Raw genomic sequence first — 6,219 nt, 5'->3', positions numbered from 1 at the left:
CCAGGGTCAGGGGTTCTGGTGCTAGGGCGGGGCTATATAGATCATATAGTGAAAGTACCTTAATCTTTTGAAAATCTTCTTCTCTACTCATGGGTATTATTTAAACAAATTAAATACATAGTTATGATAAGCAAGAGTGACTCTACCAAAAGTGTGAAATTCATGGCCCGAGGGTCAGGGGTTCTGGTGCTAGGGCGGGGCTATATAGATCATATAGTGAAAGTGCATTATTTCTTTGAAAATCTTCTTCTCTACTCCTGGGTATTATTGAAACAAATTGAATACATAGTAATGATAAGCAAGGGTGACTCTACCAAAATTGTGAAATTCATAGCCCTAGGGTCAGGGATTCTGGTGCTAGGGCGGGGCTATATAGATCATATAGTGAAAGTGCGTTATTTCTTTGAAAATCTTCTCTACTCCTGGGTATAATTGAAACAAATTGATTACATAGTAATGATAAGCAAGGGTGACTCTACCAAAATTGTGAAAATCATAGCCCCAGGGTCAGGGGTTCTGGTGCTAGGGCGGGACTATATAGATCATATAGTGAAAGTGCATTATTTCTTTGAAAATCTTCTTCTCTACTCCTGGGTATTATTGAAACAAATTAAATACATGTACATAGTTATGATAAGCAAGGATGTTTCTTCCAAAATTGTGAATTTCATGGTCCCTAGATCAGGGGGTCTCGTGTTAGGTCGGGGCTCTATTTATTATATAGTGAAAATGCATTCATGCTTTAAAAATCTTCTTCTCTGCTCATGGGTATTATCTAAACAAACTAAGTACATTGTTATGATAAGCAAGGATGCCTCTTCTTAAATTGTGAAATCCATGGCCCCAGGGTCAGGGGTTCTGGTGTTAGGGCGGGGCTATATAGATCTATATAGTGAAAGTGCGTTATTTCTTTGAAAATCTTCTTCTCTACTCCTGGGTATTATTGATACAAATTGAATGTATAGTTATGATAAGCAAGGGTGACTCTACCAAAATTGTGAAAATCATAGCCCCAGGATCAGGGGTTCTGGTGCTAGGGCGGGGATATATAGATCATATAGTGAAAGTACCTTAATCTTTTGAAAATCTTCTTCTCTACTCCTGGGTATTATTTAAACAAATTAAATACATAATTATGATAAGCAAGAGTGACTCTACCAAAAGTGTGAAATTCATAGCCCCAGGGTCAGGGGTTCTGGTGCTAGGGTGGGGCTATATAGATCATATAGTGAAAGTACCTTAATCTTTTGAAAATCTTCTTCTCTACTCATGGGTATTATTTAAACAAACTAAATACATAGTTATGATAATCAAGGATGCCTCTTCCAAAATTGTGAATTTCATGGCCCCTGGATCAGGGATTCTGCTGTTAGGGCAGGCTCTGTTTATTATATAGTGAAAATGCATTAATGCTTTAAAAATCTTCTTCTCTGCTCCTGGGTATTAATTTATTCAAACAAACTAAGTACATTGTTATGAAAAGCAAGGAAGCCTCTTCCAAAATTGTGAAATTCATGGCCCCAGGGACAGGGGTTCTGGTGCTAGGACGGGGCTATATAGATCCTATAGTGAAGGTGAATTATTTCTTTCAAAATCTTCTCTGCCCCTGGGTATTATTTAAACAAACTAAGTACATTGTTATGATACGCAAGGATGCCTCCCCCAAAATTGTGAATTTCATGGTTATCAAAGAAATTTTGACTTTTCACCACTATATAATCAATAGAGCCCCCCCCCCCCCACTTTTCACTGGTGAAAAGTGGGGGGGGGCTCTATTGATTATATAGTGAAAAGGCAAAATTTCTTTGATAACATTCTTTTCTGCTTCTAGTTAAAAAGCAAAGAATTAAGTGTATAGTTATGACGAGCAAGAGTGCTTCTTCCAGAGTAGTGAATTGCATGACCCCTGGGTCAGATGTGCTGGTGTAAGGGTGGGGCTCTTGATAATATAGTGAAATGCATTAATTCTATTAAATAATCCTGTCTCCTTCTTAGTGGTAAGCAGATAAACAAAGTGATTACTTATGATGAGCAAACTTCAGGTCCAAGGGTTAGAGTCTCTGGTGTTTCTCGGTGGGGGGGGGGGGGGGGGTCTATTGATAATTTAGTGAATCTGTAGTAAAAATGCATTATTACTTTGAAAATTTTCTCTGCACTTGGGCATATCAGAGGCAAAAAGAGTAAAGTTTTTAAAATAAGGAAGGGTATTTTTACCAGATTTTTGAATATCTGGACCATTTGGTCAAGTGTTCTGGTCCTCGCCAGGGCTCTATTAATTTGTATCTACTGAGTTATTCCCCTTCGCCATTTACTTTTGATAATTAATCACCGTAAATAATGTACTTGAAAGGTTAATAGAAAAAGAGAATTATGCAAGAATTTTTATTGTATAATACAAAAAGTACTTTCATAGTTTTAATGATCAGGTAGACTTGTAAGTAATAGATAAATAAAAATGAGGCAAAAATAACTTGTCTTATTAAATGTTTATCAAGACCAAGAGAGGCCAATGTAAAAGATTCCAACAAGGAATTAAAATAGTACAGAAACACTGATAGTTTGTTCATTATACTGTATGGTAATAGTGATAAATGGGGAACAGATTAGAACTTAATTTATGAACTGTTAATGAATATTAGACTAATTATTTTGTTGATCCTGATCACCCTATTTTTCTTGCTTTTGGGCAATAAAGCTTCACCTTTCAGTTTTTTTTATACTCTATGGATCCTCTAAATTGTTGTATTATACTCAGGTGACCGTTAAGGCCCTTGGGCCTCTTGTTAATGAAATTGTCGATGTCAGACAACATATATCTTTGGGGTTCTTCAAACCACACCCACACCCAACTCTTTCACTCTTTGAATTTATTTTTTGAACATGAAGAGCGATCTGTCCATTTTGGTCCTTCTTTTTTCTACTCATTGATTTGGTAAATTTAGCTTAATTGACATTAAATTTTGTCATTGTAACCAATTATGTTTGTTACTGTTGAAATTTGATACATTAGTTTAAAAACATTGCATTGAAAATTAATTTTATTGAGTTTCACAAAAATAAATTGACATAAAAATTTTCAGATTTAAGTATTCATGTTTTGCATGTTTTTTAAAAATATTCATAAGAAAATTCAGATCTAAATTAATTTCAAATTAGACATTGTTGAGATGAACACAATCTCAAAGGGCCTGGCTTTTAGCAGATGGCATTAGGATGAAAAACCCTTTATCCAAGGACATTCTTTGGGTAAAGTTTGAGCCAGATGGGACCAATGGAAAAAAATGCTCAAGAAAAAAATATTACAGATATTTGAGATTTGCTATAAACCACCAACCTAGGAACTTAGAGTTTGAGCCAGATAGGGCCAAGGGGAGGGAAATTAGGCCTGGACAAGGATTTTACACAAAGAGGTTTTCTGAACTCGACCTTTCATCTTTAAAAATAAGTTCAAGCTCACTGCACACCCTCTGCCCATAGACACTCTATGAGTGAAGTACAAGCCCAACTGAGGGAAGGGGAGAGAAAGTATGCTTTGGACAAGAATTTAACTAGAAATGTTTTTTGACCTTGAGCGTGGAACTAGAAAATTGATTCAAGGTCACTGCACACCCTCTACCCATGGGTCTATGGGTGAAGTTTGAGCCAGGAAGGGCCAAGGGGAGAGAAAACATACTCCAGACAAAGATTTTTTTATGCAAAGAGATTTTCTGACCTTGACCTTTCTTCTATAAAATTGTTTCAAGGTCACTGCACATTCTCTGAAGTTTGAGCCTGACAGGGCCAAGGGAAAAGCATTTTACTGTCTATCATTAGTCATTATTCAGACATGATTATGATAAATCCAGCCTTACAATATCATAGATTTCAGAGTACAATTTCATGCCCCCATAATTGAAGATTCTGGGGCTTATAGTTTTTGATCTGTCCATCCGTCTATCTTTTTGTCCGCATGCAAAAACTTTAACCTTACCCCTAAATTTTGATTGATTGGAGCTATGGCTTTCATATTTCACAAGTGTATTCCTTGTGACAAGAACTTTCTTTGGGTATCAATATATTTGACCTCTTGACCTTGGAATTTGACACGCTTTTGCAAAATTTTACCAAACTTTAACCTTGTCCATAACTTTTGAACAGTTGGTGCTAGTGCTTTCATATTTCACATGTGTATTCCTTGTGACAATACCTTCTCTTAGGTACCAACAATTTTGACCCCTTGACCTTAAAGCTTGACTTACTTTTGAAAAACTTTACCTTTGGTCATAACCTTTGAAGGATTAATCCTAGAGCTTTCATATTTCACAGGTATATTCCTTGTGACAAGACCTTCCTTTGAGTAAACAATTTTGACCCTTTCACCTTGACCTTAAAGTTTGACCCACTTTTGAAAAACTTTAACCTTGGCCATCTTTTGAACAGTTGGTGCTGAGGCTTTCATATTTCACTTGTATTCCTTGTGACAAGAACTTTCTTTGGGTATCAATATATTTGATTTCTTGACATCGACCTTGGGAGTTTGACTTGCATTCAAGAAACTTTAACCTTGCCATGATCTGCATTGGGGGCATCAGTGTTTCAAAAACACATTTTTTTCCCCTGACGAATGAATTCTGTAGGAGATGTCACAGAGTACAGCTCGGCATTGGTAGTACTGAAGAATACTCATTAGAGTACTGTTGAAGGTCATTGTTAAACTTCCTTATCTTGAATGCTAATATTTTAAAAACCAGGGATTTGTTGAAAATATTTGACAGTCTCAACCACTATTTCTTAATTATTTTTTACTTTGTTATTCCAAAACATCAAAGTTTAATCCCTGTCCCATTGAGTCCAAGATAACAAGGTTTGACAGCACTTTTGCTTCATGTCAGGAATGCATAGAGTATTATAACTCTGCACTGACTGTAGGGATCAATATAAAGAAGCACTATAACTTTTTTCTATCATCATTACTTCAACTCATTACTGACAGTAGTGAGTACTGAAGGAATAAAAAGTACTCTAAGGATATATTAACTATATTATAAATATAGACATTATGATTGGAATTATTATAAAAAAGTATGGGCATTAAAACTTAACATATATATATTCTCGCCTATAAGTTGGTCCACCTATAAATCGGTTGTATTTTTTCTTTTAGCTTATATTGGAAGAATTTGCCATTGACAGACTTATAAGCCGGTACAACTTTTTGCCTAAATCAGTTGACAATTTCAAGTCAATGCTCCACTGAATGTTTTAACCTATGTTTCAAATAATATTTTGAGAAATGACGCCAAAGTTTTATAATTAAGAGGTGCTCAATGTCTAGTCCATATCTGTTGTTTCTGATTTATAAATGCTACACTTGATCTATCATTGGCAGTTATCATGATTAAGTTTTCATTTCACATTCAGACTTTTGTCAACGACAATCATCAGAGTTGTTTAAAAAATACTTAATTTCATTGTCCAGAAAAATATCAATCTTTTTAGGATTCCCCTATAACCGACTTTAGGCGAGAATATACTGTACCATTGACAACAATGTATAATCAAAAAGAAAATTAATGCACAAGACATACATGTTTATTTTGTAAATTCAATGTTTATTTGGCAATGTTTATACACATACTCTGTTGTATATATAAATCTTTCTCTTTACAGTCTTCTTGTAAAGTCCACTTCACAAACCAGTTGTGTTCACAATATTCTATTCACAACATTCATAATACCATCACTATTTCTATGTTCATTCTCCTATTTCATCTTTTATGTCCAGTTTTATCTCTCTTCTTATCTTTTAGTGTCTTGATTTTCTTTATTTCTTTATACAACACATTTTCTCTAACTGTAAAAGATAAAATAGTTCAAACAAATGGAGTTATGATGACCACCATTATATTTTTCTTTTTTAATCCAGGTTAATATTTACATCAAATGATAAATGTCAGGTACATTACATGTACCGGTACAAAGAAATGACAATCAATATTAAAAACCTTGCTAACATAATTTTTTTTTTTTAAATTACCTATTGGGTCAAACAATATGGCCTCTCCTGGTCCATCAATACGTGGTCTTAAACGTACATATTTATGTTTTGTCCCTGCTAGACTTTCTAATAATACCAAAACAGTCCTGTAATGATAACATTTCCTTATGAAATTTACATCTTAATTCTTACAGTAAAGTCTTGTCATCTCCATCTCAAAATAAGTTTTAAGAAATGGATAT

At 34.6% G+C, this 6,219-nt stretch overlaps 1 long non-coding RNA gene across 1 annotated transcript; it reads right to left on the bottom strand.

Moving 5' to 3' along the window:
- Positions 1 to 5,549: 5,549 nt before the first annotated feature.
- Positions 5,550 to 6,219, bottom strand: LOC133183634 (uncharacterized). Its single transcript, XR_009720690.1, has 2 exons — positions 6,017 to 6,219; positions 5,550 to 5,833 (listed from the first exon to the last, which is right to left on the bottom strand). It is a non-coding gene; the product is annotated as an uncharacterized LOC133183634 (long non-coding RNA).

Source organism: Saccostrea echinata, unplaced genomic scaffold (assembly GCF_033153115.1).
Source record: "Saccostrea echinata isolate AGI-Se365-2 ecotype Australia unplaced genomic scaffold, CSIRO_AGI_Sech_v1 ptg000009l, whole genome shotgun sequence".
Taxonomy (NCBI): domain Eukaryota; kingdom Metazoa; phylum Mollusca; class Bivalvia; order Ostreida; family Ostreidae; genus Saccostrea; species Saccostrea echinata.
This window is presented reverse-complemented; position numbering and strand designations above follow the sequence as displayed.